Below are 20,644 nucleotides of genomic sequence, written 5' to 3'. Positions count from 1 at the left end.
TATAGATTCAATTTGCTACACCCGTCCATGTGACTTCTATTGACATATACGAGATATACAGAACCGGGTGTCTGCAGGCAATCAAGTGCTATCAATCAAGCGAGTACGTGAACCTTTGGACAACTAGTGCGACTGAGAGTATAGGGGTGGGGGCCAGGATCTTCACCCCGACGCTGGTAGGTGAAAGAAGTATTCACTACTTAAGTGTATACAACGCTATATAAGCTCTATAGTGGCAACAGTTTAAGATTATATTTATAATTAGTCAGTCTGTATTAAATACTATGCTAATTTAGCGTGCGCGATCATGATTTTACCAGCCGTCTGCTTTAGTCAAAACCAAAATGGTACGTTAACTTAAGTGTACATTACATAAGTTTAGCTAGATAGCGGAAACAACTTTAGAGGCATAGTTTAAGCCTTCTATAAGTGACCCCCCCCCCGGAAAAAAGAAACTGTGTACAGTCAGTACACAATCTAAATGCTTATTGATCTTAATCTACATGCCTTGACCCCTCTTATCAGATCTCCGAGCTGAGTATCCTGCTGTGCAGTTTTGGAAGTTTTATTACAGAAATGGACCCTTAATGGCCCAATAAACGAATACACAGGAAAATATCAGTATACAGTGAACATTGACAATTGTATTAACAAAAGTCTTGCGAAAACAAACCTGTGCTTTTACAGCGATATAAATATATGTTATTTTCACAACATATACTGACCTATACACTTCTTCGTATTGCATTGTATCAATGTATCTCTGTAAATCATTTTAATTACATTGAACAACACCCTTTTTACTTTACTAAGTGATGTTTTGAAGAATGTGTTAATATGTCTTCGTTCTAGATTGGAAGTTGCTTCTCCAATCAGATACGCTTGGAGACGCATGGAGGCGGCGGCCCGGCGGACTATGACGCAGTAAATTTGCATGGCATCGCATAACTGAAGACTGGAAAATTTGACTCTTTGTAACATATATCTGCGTGATTTAGAGGCAGTTATGTGTCATGAGAACACTAAGTAGTACACTTTAAAATAAAGCCCCCTGCAACATGTAACTGTTCAATACCAATGGAGATACAATGTTTGGCAACACTTAAATATAGATCGCAGTATAAAAAAAATTCTTGGCCTGGGAGACAACCTTCGATATATCGGTGGGCATGTGTTGCGTCTCAATAATGAAAAAATGATTTAATATATGTTTTGGCTATTATTTTTAAAATGTTTTGTTGTTGTTTTGCTTATTAACTCTGTAGACTAAGGGTCAATGACCTTGCTAAAGCCGTTTGCCTTAATTTGAAAATAAATCAATACATTCGTGGTATGTATGAACTGTTTGTTTTGTATGTGGTATGTCTGTATTGGTTTTTCGTGTGTTGTATTTCTGTATTGTTTCGTGTGTGATATTTATGCGCTTGTTGTTTCATTCTGTGTCTCTTGTTAAGTTCCTATTGGGGCTTTGATTTATTGCCTTTAACGGGGTCATCGTAAATTGTTTGACTACTAGGCTGGTCCCTGTAATTTTAATTAAACTATGGAAATATAAATAACATTGTGAAAGTTTCCATGACCATTCAAAATTTCGAGCAAAGTAAGGTTGTTATGTTATAATATTTGTAATTGGGTCCTCCTTGCGTGCGAAAGTCTTTTTTTACAAAGGATTTTGTCCATGTAAATGTATCTTCATGAATTAGCATGTACCATAGTACTCTGTACCTTTTCTAGCATATTTTTCGTTGGTAGTAGATGTTTTTTCTCATTCATCAGAGGTTTGACAATGACAAATCCAACCTTTTAATCAAACGCAGTATATCGAGTGCAAATTCTTTTTATAAATCATTTTTCTGATATCATCCTCGACCAATCAAAACGCTCGTTACATTTAGTATGGCAAGATTTCGTCAACGCCCCCATATTGGAATTCAAACGTGAAAATTCATTTCATTGCTAATTTCTGATATATTCAAAGAAATCACATGTTTTGTTTTTGTTCCTAGCGCCTATTTTGTTATGCTGATAAAATCCTTCTTAAAGAATTCTTAATTGAGACTGTGTTTTAAGACTCATTTGTTTTGGCTATAGACAATCGGCATCGTCTCCGACTTCCAGCGGCTCTTAAAAAAGAAAAGAGCAAAACATTTCGCTGTGTTTGCACTCAGAATCAGGCCGTTAAAAAGAAATGTTGTACGCATAGCATCCTCGCTCTGGTGAACGAAAATGATAATAAATTTGAAGAAAAATTGTATGGTATTTAAAAAGATAATATTAGTATTTGTTGTGTGTGTTTATTTATTTTTAGTTTATGCAACGTGTTCTGTAGAAAGGACCAATACATTATTGTCTAAAAATTAACACTAAACAACATGTTGGTCGTGACAGTTGTTTGTATTTGTTGTATTTCGAATGAACAGATTTTAAATAAATGTGAGAGTTTTTTACTGTGTTATCGTTGAATTTAGCTGAATTGGATTGCCTTTGAACCAGTTCATTACTTTATAATAAACACTTTCAACTCCCCTCCAAATATCTGTCCACTCGTTTCTGTTTTATTCTGTTAAAAACGTTTATTTTTTTAGTAAATCGTTTTTAATCTCATCATGGTCAGACAAATTTTCCGACAATTACATATAAACATGTAAGTCATAGTTAACTAGCAATTTAATCATTCCTAACGAAACAGATACTCGAAGCGGAATGCCTTGTATATCGTATGTTTGTAAATCATTCACGAATATAACGAAAATGCCTATTATAACAGATTAAACAATGAAATGTAATGATGTAACTATGAAAAAGAAGAGCTGCTCAGGCGATGTATGTATTTCTTTGACCTTGCGGTCAAGGATAGCCCGTGAAAGTGCAAGCACTTATTTCCAACGGGGTCCATTGTTTTTGCTAAAGGAACAGCACGCGGAAGAGACAGTGGAGGGATACAAAGAGTCTGCGTGCGATATCCTAGCTCTTTTTCGAAGAGACCCCTTGGTTCTTTTAAGTGCTCGGTGTAAAGCACCGATACACGGGTAACAACTTTCTTGGTTTCAACCAGTACTGAGTTGTCCAATCACTATCCTTTAAATGCCGAGCACCCACTCGAACCCCACTAAAACCAAAATAATTTGTATAATATAATTGTATTTCTTTCTGCAATTTCGATATCATAGAATAAAATAATGATAAAACAAGTGTTTTCGGATGCATTACCGGCAGAACTAATTTTGGGCCCAAAAACATAAGCGAGCCACTTTAAGGTCCACTTGTAATATTGGCTTGTATGTATGCTCATCGTCTTTGTCGTAAGGCTTTTCCTATCTCATTGTGAACAAGGGATAGATCATGTAATCGAATTTAAATGCATTTAGTAGGTATACATTTTTCACAAAATGAAATAAATTGATTGGAACAACTTTCAAAAAAATATCTATGCGATTGTGACAGGAAGTATTCCAATCAGAAAGGGCAACAAAGTCTCTGGTTTTGACTTACTAGTAATCTACTTTAATTTTTTTTATTATCAGTTTTCGATGTAAAACCGGGCCGGTTTTCATAAAAGATCGTTAATCGTGTTTTACCTTTTCCTTAGTTAAGTGTCTTACTAATGCTATGATACAAATAACTAAATAGTATTTAAAGTACTTAAAGTCATTGATTTGAATGGAAATACATACTTTTATGTTAAAAGTAATTACACTATTCTTTATATTTGAAAAATTATTAAATTTTAGAAAAAACGACTTAAGTTAAGAAATGTCATAAGATGTTTTATAACTTCAGCCATACATTCCGCGTACATTCTACGCCATCAAATGGTGCATGTCTGTCTTAAATTACGTAGAACTGAGTTTTAAATACTTCGAATAATTGCCATTTATATACACAATTCTACATGACATCATATCCGAATTCAGTTCGAGCCATTATGACCCAATGTGTTTCCATGGTTTGCTGAAAATGTCAAAAACAGTAAATGTGTATATTCATAAGTAAGAACGCTGTTTTAATGTATAAATGTATTTACATGTATAGAAGTGGAAAATGTAAAAATAATAAAACAATCTATCACTCTTATATGTACGAATTTAGAGTGCGACCTCTTATCCGTTTATTAAAATATACTTATCAAATACTTATACGATTGTATGTTGATGTGTTCTCCTTTCTTTTTAGTGGCCATCTTTGTAAAATTTGATCTTTGATTTGATTTTGGCCAAAAGCATGTATTTGCTGATATTGCAAAAAACTAAAACTTAAACTGTAAATATCTAGTGAATTAAATAAAATATGGAAATATTTACACGGACTATATATTTACCGTGAGTTACGCTATACCAGGAGAAACACAGGAAGAACAATATTGTATTGAGGTAAATAATCCAGAAACCGGAACTCCTTATGTATGTTTGTCATTCAGTAGAGAGTGATAGATGAAACCCTTCACTGGGCCATTACAGTGCAAAAACGTTTTGCAACTCTCGCAAGTCAATTCATAATATTCAAGTGCGCCAAAGACCTATATACGTACCTCTTCAGGACGGGATGTGACAATCGAAACCTTTGTCTGTTCTCGTTGTATTTGTATTTGCTTCGTTGAAATCTAATCCCACATCCCGTGGGTTAATGGTATTGATGATATGTCGCGCTGGGTTTTACAGGATTTTTTTTTTTGAAAGTGTTTGTCACTTTAAATAGGTGTAAAGAAGTACTTAGCATTTCCGGCAGCTATAGTTTCTTTATTTTCCAGACATTAACATAGATTTTCACTTGTGTCGAATGCGCTTAATATAACCAGCAGTGTTTGAACACTATTTGACATTTGTTTCCTTTTTAATGTTAATTTTAAGTAGTTAATGACGTCAAAAAAATAACAAAGCTTAAAACATTTAAAACAAGCAGTTATGCCGTATATTCAATCTGCATCAAACGCAATGGAAACATATTACTTATTTCTGAGTGTTCTGACTTTCATACATAGAGCAGGTGCGCTATTAATAGACGGCCACCTAATGACTGTCGAAAAGGGTGCCAATGTCTCAACCTATGATTCATTGATGTCTGGGGTATCAATGATAAAATGTGCAGAGGCCTGTTATCGAAAAGGAAAGGATGGAAAATGCAATCTGGCAGGGTACCACAAAGGGTCAAGGACGTGTTTTCTGAGCTTGGACGGCAGAGCTGACGTCGTCATTGTTTCTGATAGTGATAATTTTGTTATCGACATTGGCAAAAGAGAGTCTTTTATAATGCTTACATCTATCACTATTTATTTGTAAAGTTTTGTAGTAAACTTTACGTTCTTATTATCAAATGGAAATTAAAAAATCTAAATATCTACATATTTAAGAAATTCTTATTTTAACGCATAAAGCAAATGAACAGTAATACAATACCTACAGGACTGAAAGTGTTTAGCGGCACAAGCCAAGAGCCCAAAAACAATGAACTTGAGACACAGACCTATTTATACTAAAAACAAAATACAAACACTTCAAACAAAAACATACAATCATGAAAATAGCTTAACCGATAAGTTATGGGAATATCGCTGAAACACGAGTTTACCCAGATGTCTACTTGGGGCTTAAAATGTTAATATGGTCATAAACTTACACTTGTTTCAACAATAATGTGTAGTACGTATCTTAATGTGGGATGATATTCTGTAGTTTGTAAGTACGATTCGTCGATAAGCCCAACATATTCTGAACCTGAGGCCGTTTAAAACATGCAAGAGGGGATTCCAATTCCAATGCACATAATTTCAAATATCAAATTTTCAAATAGCAGTTTTTGTTTGATTTGCACTTTTCATTGTCATCATTGAAAAGGGTACCAATGCAGCAACCCATAATTTGTATTTGAATTTGTTTGATCATTAATATGTTATACAATGATTGTATTGTAAGGGTCATATATGCACCCAAAGGGTCCCCAAGATTCTACATAAGCCCGAGAGAGTAGCTCGCTCTATATTGACTCAAGTTTTTGTTACCCGATAGAGTTGCTGACTTTATATAAGCCCTAGAGTGTAGCTCTCTCAATATCAAATTGAAAGCGTAAATCTCTTTTAATTTTCACGAGGGGGTAGGTGGCGCAAAGTTAGCACGAGAGCGTAGCACGCTCTATATCAACTCGAAAGCGTAGATCTCTCTTTATAAGCCCGAATGTGTTGCTCGCTTTATGTCAACTTCAAAAGTATAGTTCTCTTGCTATTAAACCAGAGCGTAGCTCGCTCTATTTAAAATCGAAAGCGTAGCTCACTCTATTTCAACTTGAAAGCGTAGCTCTCTAGATCGAGAACGTATCTCGATTTTTTTTACCTCGAAAGCTTAGATATCTCTAAATTTGCCGGAGAGCTTAGCTCGCTTTATATAAACAAGAGAATGTAGGTCTGTTGTAGATCATGGTGATAATACGGATGGCATTTCATAAACGTATTATCATAAACGTTCTTAAGAATCAGAAGTATTCAGAAGCCAAGCTGCCGTTGCAAGTTTTGTTTGCCGTTTATGACGTTAGTAACCGCAACGGTCGGTTCGCGCATTCGCTCAAGTCAATACGTGTTTTAAGCTCCGCCAACGAGCCAATATGTTATTTTGATTTACGAACTGCGTTAATTCCATTCAAACTTGTGCAACCTATCAAATTCGGTCACGATGAAGGGCCGAAAATCAAATCTACACTCTGGAATAAGTGTGTGATAACATTTTCACCATTTAATTGATACATAAAATCCAACAATATTTGTGTCATTTTTCAGACACCACAATATTTGTGTCATTTTTCAGACACCACACTATTTGTGTCATTTTCAGGCACCACAATATTTGTGTCATTTTTCAGACACCAAAATATTTGTGTCATTTTCAGACACCACAATATTTGTGCCATTTTCAGACACCACATTGGCACAATGGGCTCAGACGGTCGTTAATGTTTCATCTCAACTCGACAATGCTAGGTGAGTGTTTCTTCATAATTATATTATTACGTTGTACCTAGCCTGAATGTTTTCATAATCACATAAATGTAAAAGTATATTTATCTTGCATGTATTTGTTGTCTTTCAAAGTTTGAATTGATTTAAATATAGCCGCTTAAGATAAGCTGATCTTTTTTTTTCAACTTTGCTGTATAGGCTGGATTATGTGTGTGTGTGGTGGGGGGAGGGGGAGAAATAAGAAACGCATTTGTATTCTTATATGATTTTGTGAATTATAGTAAATTTGTCAAAATATTTTTTACGCAACTTCAATATGTTGTAGGCTAACAAAATGGAAAAAAACACATTCATTAAAACACTGTTAACCCGAAGTCGTCGGGACCAGTTAAAGACTTCGGATTAACGATATTTTGGATGAAAAATTTCTAAATTTAATAGAATATGACGGAGTTCGCGACTTAGAAATAAATCCCGGACCGAAATATGAATTCGATTCGTTGTTAATGTCATTGATTAACCGACGTATTAAATTATGACCTTATCCTTACGCAGCCTATATTTGATAGTTAGATAGATAGATTACTACGACACAACTCATTCGGAACTCCTCAGCATTTCTTTTCAAAAACAACCTCGGATGTATTAAGACGGTTTACATACTTAAAAAGTGGTACGTTTAAGTCCGCTGCAAGTAGATCGCGTAGTAATTTTATTTAGCAGTTAAACTTTGTGACTTAACTCTTGGGATTCTTAATTATGTTTGCAATAATACAATTCAATGGCAATCAATTTAAACTTAGATCAATAAAAACAACTCTAAAACACTACATTTAATTAATGATATAATTCAAAATTTTACGAACTACTTCAACTGATGTACCTGAGGTACACATCCGAGGTTGTTTCGATAAAATGGCCGAGGAGCTCCGAATGAGACACAACTAACATCGAACAGAATTTTGGCGCTAATTTTGACAGAGGGTTCATGATATTGAATGATATGCAGGAAGAGCGCTGTTATCATTGCTGTACACAATTAAACATTGTTGAATACAATTAAACACTGTTGTATACAATTTGCCATTGTTGAATACAATTACACACTTCTAAAATGTGTTGTATACAATTAAACATTCTTGTATACAATTGAACAGTATTGTTTACAATTGAACAGTATTGTATACAATTGAACAGTATTGTTTACAATTGAACAGATTGTTTACAATTGAACAGTATTGTTTACAATTGAACAGTATTGTTTACAATCGAACATTCTTGTTTACAATTGAACAGTATTGTTTACAACTGAACATTCTTGTTTACAATTGAACAGTATTGTTTACAACTGAACATTCTTGTATACAATTGAACAGTATTGTTTACAATTGAACATTCTTGTATACAATTGAACAGTATTGTTTACAATTGAACAGTATTGTTTACAATTGAACAGTATTGTTTACAATTGAACAGTATTGTATACAAATGAACAGTATTGTTTACAATTGAGCAGTATTGTTTACAATGAAAGACGTTTTCATGCACTGACATGTGTACATATATTTTCTTTAATTGTATTTACAAATGAAAATTTGCAGTGTATATGAGACATGAAATTTCGTGTAGTTTGTGAACATTCTTGATATATTTACTATGCAGCAACCTTTATTTTTTTCTGTAAGCAGCAAATATATATTATGTCACCTTTCTGCATCCATTTCTTTCTGTCCATTTATGTCACATCTATGGAATATTTAAGGGACCCTTCTTAAGCTTAAGTGTTGTCAGCCGGTGCATGCGCTATTAATAGCAACACAGCTACATCTTACTGTTCGTAGATTCAATTCGCTGCACCAGTTCATGTGACTTCCATTGACATATACGAATCATGGGGCGGCGGAAGTGTCCAGGCAATCAAGTGTTATCTACCAGAGGGTGTGTACGTGGACCTGTGGACAACAACTACGACTGAGAGGATTAATGAGTTCAGGATCTTCTCCCCAGCGCTGGTACGTGTAAGAAGTTTTCACTACTTAAAGTGACACTTTTATTCAAAATCAATACATACACATTCAAAACAAACAAAATATTTGAGTGATTAACCTATAACTTCTTACTAAATAAAACATTTATGGATTGTATTTACGGATAACAAGATTGTAACCGTGTATTTAGTAGCTGAAAACGCAAGAATATTGAATGATTGATAAAATATTTACTGTGATCTACTATCGTCTCATAAGCTCAAAATACCGTGTTTTCTGCACCTTTCATCCAAATTGAACTCAGTATCCTTCATTTGAACCATTGTTTTCGACATTTATTCATCCTTTTGGTATATTAAAACAATTTTGTTATTTCTGGTAAATCTTGTTTGGGAGTAAGAGTGCATCTTGAGGCGTATACTACGCTAGTTTAGCGGACTAGTGCATAATATCACTAGCTATCAAATGTTGTCACCATTGAATTGAATTCAGTATTTTTAACTAAAGAGTAAATGACCCTGGAAATTTAAAGGCATTTAAAATTATTTTCACAAAGTTTATTGCTGACTTCAATACTTTTACATAATGCATTGTATCATACACCTCTGTATTGAAAAGCAAATTATTAAGTAAATCTAAGGATGACCTAATTTCGTTAAAATGTTTTTTTTTAATATAATATATCTGTTCGTTCCAGACTGGTAGTTGTTTCTCCAATCAAATTCGCATTGAGACGCTTGGAAACGGCGACTGGTCGGACTTTGACGCAGTTATGTTGCATGGCAATGCCTAATAAAATTCTGTTAAATAGAAACATTGGCAAATTACCGGTCTTATATAGATGCAGTTATGTTGCATGGCAACGCTTAGTAGAAGACCTTGCATAAAGCCCTTGGCAACATGTTATAGTTCGATTTTAATGGGTTATGCTGTATGGCAAAGCTAAAAAAGTAATGTAGATTGTAGTATAGAAACACATTGGCAAGGGAGACCACTACGTAATATTCTCGGCCATGTTGCGTCTCAATACTAACGAAAATAATGTAAAGAGGTTTACGTTTACGTTATGTTTAAGCGGAATATTATCAATTCTAAAGCAAATTGCTTTTTGGTATGTTAATTTACATTTAATAGATTAAGTTTCAACGAATGTCCTTATGCGATTAACCTTACATTTGCTAATAAATAGACTTCGATCCATGTGTTGTATGTATGCTGTGTTTTGTATGTGGTATGTCTGGGTAATATTGTTTCTTTGTGTGTGTCTCTCGTTTAGTTCCTCTTTGGCTGTGACACTGAGCCTGTAAACAGGGTTGTCGTCAATTGACCGCTTCTTGGCATGACCCTGCAATTTGCATTGTGATATTAGGTATATAAATAACATTGTGAAGGTTACCAGAAAAACAGTCTCGTAAAGTATGTCTGTTATGCTATAGTATATGTATCGTGAACATGCTCTCGTGCAAAAGTATTTATTTTTATAATAAAGTTTGTGTATGGAAACATTTGTTCAAGTTGAACCGATGTAGTGTAGCGCTATGTACCTATTTTTACTGCAGTTGCGTTACTGAATTTCGTTTGAAATTATATTGAATAAGTTTGAGCGTATTTGTATTAATAATGCTAGTGTTTGTTGTCTGTATTTATTGTTCCAAGTGAAAGAGTGAAAGCAAAGTTTTGAGTTTAATTATCGTCCAATATTGTACGAAAATGTAGATTTTCCTTAGTTGCGATGGTAAGCGACCCTCTTTATCCTGAAATGGAGGTTTCACTGGATTGTCCTGAGGAATACTGAATTGAATTGAACGTCACAGAGATAGTAGTTGGCCCCTGTGCTAAGAATCAGTATGATACTAATTATATTTCATTGTTAATTTACTTGCCATCCTACGTAATAAATTCCACTTTATATAATGCGTACTGTGCCAATTGATCGGCCACTGTGAAAATAAAAGCATTTAAAAAAATCTCAAAAATATTCCTAATTGAAAACAGCACAAGTTATTTTTTTGTATAAAATTTAACATGCCACTCTGTTTAAACAGATGTTTTGGGGACATTTTTTCCTATTTTGATAAGTGGTAAAAATCGATGATTCCCGGCTAAAAATGAAATTGTTGATAAATAGCTCATTTTTAGAGAAATTATAAGTGTTCCTACTTTACATCTTCATTTAAAAAAAGGATTATTTGTATGAACAGCGATTTAACAGGATGGCCGAATAATTGGTACGTGTGAAACAGTTGTCCCAAACCAGTAGTTGTTGTATCTCGTCTGCGTTTGTATCTCGTTTGACATGTTTTTGAATAAATGTAAGAATAGTTATACTTATTGTGTTACTTTGTGTTTATTGTTGGTTCTTCAGTAAAAGGTACGTCTTCTGTAGAGATGTCACAACAAGAACGGAAATTTATATTTACCAACAAAAATACGCTTGTTTGAAAAGAGATGAATGATTTAAAGCCTAACTGGCTGTCCTCGAATAAGCCGAAAATCCTACTACCACATGAAGTTTGATATCAACTATAGTTTATCTTGGTTAATATTAAGGTGTGGTAAAATCGTCCCTTATATAATCTAAACCAATTTTATAGAAAGGAATGTGCACAATAAGGCATATCTAATGGCTGTAAAGTATCTTATTACAGTTGATCAATAATGTTAATAAATCAGTGGTTAATCACATCTTAGAAATATTGATGACCATGATAATGAGTTGTTTTACGATAACACTGCCAATAATATAGCTACCACATAAAAAACAGTAAACGATCGGGTGTGTATGTAATGTGTATGTGTGCGTGTGTGTGCGTGAGCGTGTGTGTGTGCGTGTGTGGGAGCGAGTGTATGCGTGTGTGCATGTGTGTGTGTGTAAGAGCATTATTGTTTCTGAATATATGTATATCCTATCACAATACATTGATATGTTGTATATGTTGTGAATTTAAAACTGTACTGATATATATATATATATATATATCTTTGTGAAAAATAAATGAGGAAAAACAGTAAAATAAATTTACAAAAATATTATATAGAACGACAATTTATTTATAATGAGTGCTCGGGCGGATTCGCTCTTTGTGATTAACCAGTTACCACTCGATTTATAGGTTTTATTGGTTGATTAATTGAATTTCAAAGAGTTTGTCAGCGTGATACAAACGTTACATAGGTGACTCGATATGAATACTCAAGGTACGAGAAACCATATCTGTGTTATGGTTCCATAAGCCCCGTATATCGGATATCCCACAATATATGCTAACTCCGCAACTTAAATTGTCCATTGATAGACGATTTTAATTCTATTCCTGAATTTCTGTGTAGCATTTTTTCTCTGACTTCCATTAATAGATGACAATTGATTCATTCATATCATTAGGACCTCAATACAACTTTACAGAGCCTATGAAATAATACTCCCAACGTTCTTGCCTGAATGTGCTTGGTAGGGTAAGAGATATTCCAGAAATTCGTCCGGTAAATCTTTAAAATATCATGTTGCCTGCTTTTTGTCGTCGAATTATTTACATAATTTGGTCTCTTGATAAAGTGTATGGATTTAAGAGTAAACTAACTATTGTCTACCTATATTTTAGAGTTCCTGCGTATTATCTTAAGTGTATTCTGTAATATCTTTTTTAATCGGCGTTCTTGAAAAATAACGCAACATCCTATTAATACAGTACCTAAAATGCGTCGGGTTATTCGATGTTGCAACTTAGGCTTGAATGCAGAAAAAGAGTACATTGAATCTTTATATAAAAAAAAACTAAGAAACATAGCTGAGTAAACTGTAATAATTTCAAAGCTCCGCCGGCCCTCTGCTGACCGTGTGACACGCTGTTTGTTGTATGTACATCCAACAAGTCGTTTGCACTGTGACTATCAGAAGAAGAAAAAACTGACTGACAAACTATGCTTGCCTATGTATGGACCAAGCATACCTGTGCAATTTACTGAATTGAAATATATATCAAATAGCCTCCAATGTTTAAACTAATCATCAGGATGGAATGAAATGCAAACCCCAAAAAAATCAAGCATGAACGAGCTTGTTTTCACCACGCCGATTTGCACTTTTATTCATTCTTTTCGAAATATTAAAACAATATCATTAATTGTAGTAAATCTTATTTGGGATTAAGAGTGCATCTTTAAGAATGTAACTATTGATATGATGAATAATATCTTATGAATAACTTAATAATATCTGAAATACTTATTGTCATTGATATGATTGAAAAATACATATTTTTATGTCAAAGGTACTGATTCTTTCCTTTGAATTTGAATATGGCTAAGGAAAATGACTAAAGTTAAAAATTGACTTAAGATGTTTTATAAATACCTGCTAGGAGTCCTTGAGATGCATGTTTTACACCATACAATTTTGCATGTCTGTCTTAAATTACCTATAGCTGAATTTTTAATTTTTCAATATTTGATGTTTGAATATACAATTTTACATTACATCATACTTGGATGCAGTTTGAGCGGTCAAGACCCTATATGTGTCCATGGTTTAACGAAAAATGTCAATTGGTTAAAGTTTATTTGCATGAGTTAAAGCGCTGTTGTTATGTACAGATATATCTACGGATGTACAAAATTGTATCATTTCGAAATGTTCATCTTCATAAACCACGCGTTTACGATTTTTTTTAGTTTAACCTCTTTTCCGTTTTAAGCGTTTTGCAGATTAGCGTCAAATATGAATACCATCAATATTGATTTTTTTCTTTCTTTATAACTCCGCAATATTTATTTTTCTGAATCATCATGTTGAAATTTATCTTTAATTATGTCGAGTATTTATCTTTAAAATCACTGTAAAACAACCTAAAATATTGAATCCAAACGTACTCCGAAAGAATCTATGGCGTCAGGCCTATCGTCCAAAGGTCATCAATCCTTTGGAATAAACAGGGAATATTTATTTTTGAATCATCTAAATGAACCCATATTTTGACAGTTAGTCAGGAAGGAATGTACATTTCTATCCTTTGTATGATTACACTGAGTTTTAAATTGGAGTTTATTATCTACATGTAGCATAATTTAATAACATTGGATGCGTTGGGTATGTGTTTTCATGGCGATTTAAACGTTTACCTCATAGTTTATGTTTATCATTGTATCCTAATAAACTGGTCAATGTTTTCTATAAAATTTCAGATTTACAATGTTGTATTTTACCATACCTGAGTTATTAATGTGTGGATTTTGTCTTCTTTTTGTTATATCATCCCGTGTTAAAATATAGTGAAGTAATTCTAGAGAAATATGTAAACAAAATTAAGACTGTGACAAGCAAATCCCATGAATGTGCAAATACCAATTGATGTAATAAATCGAGAAACAGGTAAACCTAATGTATTTTTATAGATTTTAAAAGATAAAACCTCGCACTAGGAAACTGAGTTCCAAAACTATCTAGCTATATGCTCTATACAATATTTGAAGTAAACTGCGTCAAAGGCCAGCCCGTCTACCTTTTCACCACGATATTAGAAAATCGAAGCCATAATCTATTCTCGTTGTGTTTGTATTTGCTTTGTTAAAATCTAGACTCATTTCAAGAAGGTTAATGGAATTGATGATATGTCGCGCTGGGACATACAACAGCTTTTTTAAATATACCAAAGTTTAGTTGTCTCTTTGAAGTGTTTACGCAAGGAGTATGTGTTTGGTATATCCGGTAGCTATCGTTTTTCGGTTTTATATTATGTTACAAAAGCTTTGACTTGTGTTGAGTGCACTAAATTTAACCAGCAGCTTTTGAAAACTTTTTAACATTTGTTTCCGTTTAAATGTTTGATAGTTTCGAAGTATTTAATAACGTAAAACATAACAGTGCTTAAACATATAAAGCAAGCAGTAAGGCCGTATATACAACTATTTCTTCTTTTTCTGCATCAAACACAATGCCAACATACTACTTAATTCTAATTGTACTGGCAACCATTCAAAGAACAGAAGCTCTTTAAATAGACGGTCAATTCCTGAATGTCGAAAAGGGTGAAAATGTCTCAACTTACGATTCAACATTATCTGGGATATCAATGATTAGATACTTAGAAGCCAGTATTTAAAAAAGAAAGGAAGGAAAATGTATGTCCAGCGGACTGAACCTTACTTTAGAGGGTTGACACTATAACAAAAACCTTATCCAATACCATTGGTATGCACTATACACTACTTTCACAAGGTATTAAACTTATAAAACAATTAATTACCCACAACTATTATACATAACAAACTCAATTCATTGACGAAAGTCAACGAAAATAGATCTATTCCTTCCAATGTTTTGAATATAATTATTTTTCCCATTTTCCAATAAAATAAACTGACATTTTTGTTTACGTAAGCCTTTAAAGGAGTTTTATTTTTTTAATCGCCCTTTAAGCCTACAATATTTACCTTATGGTTAGTATGCATTTCATAAGTATATATCCCTGATTTAGCCAGCAGTAAAATCATTGTTTTTTTCATCACTCTTTGTTCAATGTCTTCTATAATCATGCTGCTCAAGTAACTCAAACTGACGTTCCGTACTAAACGATTGAGATTTTACTTAAGTTTTATTTCGTGATATTGGGGTCTGGAATATAAAGTAATCGGAAGTCCATGACTATTTCACATCATTTGGCCAGCTTTCATTTGACCACCATGCATAGGCATTGTATCTGCCTATACTACAGTCGAACACCTTTGGCTTGAACTCGCTTGGTTCGAATTCCTCGTTAGCTCGAACTAGATGTAAAAGACTGAATTTTTATACAAAAGGTAAAGCTTCCGCTTGGCTCGAACTTTGGAATAATCGAGTTATTTTCCCGGTCCCTGGGGAGTTTGAGCAAAAGGAGTTCGACTGTATTTTAACTATTATATTGTATTTTAAACCATTTTTTTAAACAAAGCATGTAAATTGAAAAGTTCCATCCAATTCTGATTAATTTCATTTAAATAGATAGAACATACACATTTAGCAATAAATGCTCTTGAAATTTTTATCATTTCAAAAGGTTCTCTTTATAAACCCTGATTTTACGTTTTAGAGATTATATTCGTTCCTTTTTAAGCGTTATTCAGATTAGCAAAAAAAGAGGTATGAACTATGAATATTTTAATATTGAGTTGGTTTTTGTTAATAACTCAGGCACATCGAATCTCAAATCTTCTAAATCATCTTTTGTTTTACTCATTTGAAATTAACCAAAAATCCTCCTTATGATACAATCAATTTGAAATTAACCTTTGTTTGTGTCGTGTATTAATCTTTGAAACCACTGTAAACTACTATAAAATAGTGAACCAAAAATACTTCTTAAGTATCAATGAGGTCGATACTAGTGTTAAACATTCAAAGGGTTTAGTGAAGTTATTGAACAGGAAAAATGTCCACGGACTATTTATTTAGTGTGTGTAAGACTGACAGGCAAAACTCAAGACATTTTCCATTAAAAAAGTTTAATTGGTATGTCTACCTATTAGAATTCATTCCTTATGCGTGATTGGCTAGTCGATGTTATCACGTGATATTACCAAGTTAGGTATATAGCTTAAATATATCAGGCGTTTAGAGTAAGCCTTTAAGCTCAGTGGATACAACGCTGGACTGCAATTTTGGCGACACGGGTTCGAACCCGGTCTCCGACACAATTTTTTTTTTTACATTTTGGTACTTTTTTACAATTATGATATCAAAGCGTAACACATTCTATTAAAGAATTTTCCTGAGATTCATTACAGAAAAAAAAACTTTTTTGGTGCCAATCTGGTGTACAGTCCCTTTAACATCTGAAAGAGTGAAGAGTGTTGTCAGAATCTTGTAGTCACCCAGTACTGATAGGTCTTCTTCTTCAGGTATTCCAAGACCGTTAGACTAATGGGGATTCGTAAATGTGTTATTAGAAGTTGCGTCTATATAATTAGAATGTGATAGTTGAAACTCATCTCTTGAAATGTGCAGTTCTAAAACGTTTTGCGATACGCACTACGTAATACTTGAAGTCCCTTTTGAATCCTTTCAATCTAGACCCACTTCCCGTAGGACATAAATCAGTCTTTACATTCGCTGTTTTGTCACTGAAAAGAGTGCAGCTATTGTTTCATTGTCTCACTTACATTAAAAAGTTATTTTACTTGTTTCGAGTAGACTAGATATAAACGGCAGTGTATGCAGATTACAAGGGCTTTCATTAAGTATTTGAAACTGGAAATAAGAAGTTTCTGTCCATCAATTTTGGAAGTTTTTCACTCAAATGTGGAAGTTTAAGTCTCACAAATAAAAGATCTTTTTCCACCCTTTTTCAAATAGTATGTTACAAATCAAGTATTTTTCAACTTTAACTTGCCAAATTCAAAGACTTATATGATAATTCATTTTTTCTTATATACTGATAGAAAGTGTGACAATAAGAGTAATATTGACAAAAGGTTTTGATATTTTGAACTTCCATTCTTTCTAGGTTAGAAATTTTCTTTAAAATCATGGAAGTGTTTGTACTTCTAAGGAATCAATTTTGGAAGTTTTAACTCATTTCTAGGGAGTAATACACTTCCAAACTTCCTTTAATGGAAGCCTTGGATTACTGGACCTTTTTCCGTTTAAATGTTTGAAAACATTGCAGTATTCAATGTTGTCTAAACATTGAAAAGCTTAAATCATTTAAAGCAGCGAATCCGCACATGCGATCAGGTTCTCTCTTGTTCCGTATCAAACACAATGGCAACACATTTCTCAATGTTTTTCGGGGCTTGCTGATACAATACAAACAATGGATAACAATATAAACGATGTTCAGTTTACATGTATATTGTTTTGCGCATATTCCGAAATTCTTTCGCTTCAACATAAACGAAAAGAAGTAAAATACAAGCATTATTAATTCAGTGACTATATTTCATGTAAAAAGATAATAGAGAAAAAATATTAAAAATAGACGGACTGTTGTAGAGACACAGTGAAATCACAAGATATGTCATGTCAATTTACACAATACAACACTGCAAAGCAATGTATTATGATTAGCGCTCAAAAGAAAATAGTTGGCAAAGACGCAAAATGTAACAAAAAACAACACGCCAAACAAACATTAGTCGAAACACGCCATGTCAAACTCTGTTATATTTTTCTTGTTATGCCGAATGTTTTTAACTGTCCCGAATGTATTCCTTCTCTTTCTATGTGAACAAATCCGCTCATAGCTATGATTTATTTTATCAGAAATGGTCATTTTGTGGATACGTTGGTTGCAAGTGTTCAAAGCATTTTTTGCTTTATGAGATCGTAACGGAATGAATAAATGAAGAGTTTATCAATCAATGTCATTTGTCCATGTTTGCAGCTAATCTGTTTGTCAATATTATTATCATACAAGTTTAAATGTGGACTTTTACTTGCGGCAATTTACTAAGCTGAAGCTATCATTATAAGGAGATAAACGCTTTACTTCTTCTTTAACCTGTAACCTCAGAATGTCTAAATGTGAACATGTTGTAGTGTTGCCATGCAACATTTCTGAGTCAATATCCGGCAAAACGTCGTCGCCAAGCGTCTTTGTCCACATTGTTCCTCTAAGCGCTACCATGCAACATGACTGCGTCGATGTTCGACCAGTCTCCGATGCCATGCGTCTCCAGCCGAATTTGGTTTGAGAAACAAGTTCCAGTCTGGAATTAACATAAATTTAATTATGTTATCAGAGCCCTATCGTATTATAGAGTTATATCCTCGTAGTAAAGTTCTGTCCTCCGAGATTAATTGGTGAACCTTGTATACCCTTTTTAACGAAATACCGTTGGTTTGAATTGACGGTGTTTTAGTTGTCATCACTGTCAATGAATTAGAAGGAGGGAAATGTCCGTGTTTTACTCAGTTAAATATAGACTGAATATTGCATGTTTAAGAAGCATTTCAAGTATCAAAATAATCGATTTTCAATAATTCGATACAGATTGACAGTAAATTGATAAAAGTGAAAAGTCCTTTCCAAGTGAGTTTTGACTTTTGTTTTCTTGCAATATTTAGCCTTTGCGACGCGATGATTATAGTATGAAGTACACACCATTGAGGGTCATAAGGACCGGCCAGTCAGCCACCGAAAGTGTTTATGGACCGAGGCGTTATCCGATGTCCATTCAACTTCGGGGGCTGACTGACCGGTCCTTATAATGTCATATGGCCCGAAGTAGTGTGTAAATATTTCTTATATTATTCCAAACATTTTATATTACCATTCAATGTTTTTAAAGCGCTTTATATAAATATATATATTATTGAAAAAGTTTAATAATATTTAATTGCGACAAGTTTTCAGCGTTGTGAAAAAGCAAGTCTCACTTATCCGTTGTATGACGTCAGAGGTCCATATTACATTTTTGGCGAGATACGGACCGGCCAAAAATATGATATGGACCACTGACGTGATAAGTTTTGATTTTCTTAAAAACATACAGTGGTTTACGGACCGATCGACTTTATATATACAAAGAATGGACGCATTTATGTAAGAGCTCAGTGGATACGACGCTGGACTGCAATTTTGGCGACACGGGTTCGAACCCGGTCTCCGACACAATCATTTTTTTTACATTTTGGTACTTTTTTTACAATTATGATATCAAAGCGTAACACATTCTATTAACGAATTGTCCTGAGATTCATCACAGAAAAAAACATTTTTGGTGCCAATCTGGTGTACAGTCCTTTTAACATTTGGAAGAGTGAAGATTGTTATTAGAATCTTGCATTCACCCAGTACTGATAGGCCTTCTTCTTCAGGTATTCCAAGACCGTTAGACTAGTGAGGATTCGTATATGTGTTATTAGAAATTGCGTCTATATAATTAGAATGTGATAGTTGAAACTCATCTCTTGAAATGTGCAGTTCGAAAACGTTTTGCGATACGCACTACGTAATACTTGAAGTTCCTTTATTATGTTTCAGTGCGCCAAGGTCCTATATACGTACCTCTTCATTTGTATTTGAATCCTTTCAATCTAGACCCACTTCCCGTAGGACATACAGCAGTCTTTACATTCGCTGTTTTGTCCCTGTAAAGAGTGCAGCTATTTTTTCATTGTCTCACTTACATTAAAAAGTTATTTTACTTGTTTCGAGTACACTAGATATAAACGGCAGTGTATGCAGATTACAAGGGCTTTCATTAAGTATTTGAAATTGGAAGTAAGAAGTTTCTGTCCATCAATTTTGGAAGTTTTTCACTCAAATGTGGAAGTTTAAGTCTCACAAATAAAAGATCTTTTTCCACCTTTTTTCAAATAGTATGTTACTATTCAAGTATTTTTTTCAACTTTAACTTGCCAAATTCAAAGACTTATATGATAATTCATTTTTTTCTTATATACTGATAGAAATTGTGACAATAAAAGTAATATTGACAAAAGGTTTTGATATTTTGAACTTCCATTCTTTCTAGGTTAGAAGTTTTCTTTAAAATCATGGAAGTGTTTGTACTTCTAAGGAATCAATTTTGGAAGTTTTAACTCATTTCTAGGGAGTAATACATTTCCAAACTTCCTTTAATGGAAGCCTTGGATTACTGGACCTTTTTCCGTTTCAATGTTTGAAAACATTGCAGTATTCAATGTTGTCTAAACATTGAAAAGCTTAAAACATTTAAAGCAGCGAATCCGCACATGCGATCAGGTTCTCTCTTGTTCCGTATCAAACACAATGGC

At 33.5% G+C, this 20,644-nt stretch overlaps 1 protein-coding gene across 1 annotated transcript in view; it reads right to left on the bottom strand.

Moving 5' to 3' along the window:
- Positions 1-20,644, bottom strand: part of LOC128221722 (mucin-2-like) — a 103,585-nt gene that overhangs the window by 65,723 nt on the left and 17,218 nt on the right. The gene's annotated exons all lie outside the window — the stretch shown is intronic.

The sequence above is a fragment of the Mya arenaria genome, chromosome 16 (assembly GCF_026914265.1).
Source record: "Mya arenaria isolate MELC-2E11 chromosome 16, ASM2691426v1".
NCBI classification, from domain to species: Eukaryota; Metazoa; Mollusca; class Bivalvia; order Myida; family Myidae; genus Mya; species Mya arenaria.
The sequence above is the reverse complement of the archived record's forward strand: the minus strand, read 5'-3'. Positions and strand labels throughout refer to the sequence as shown.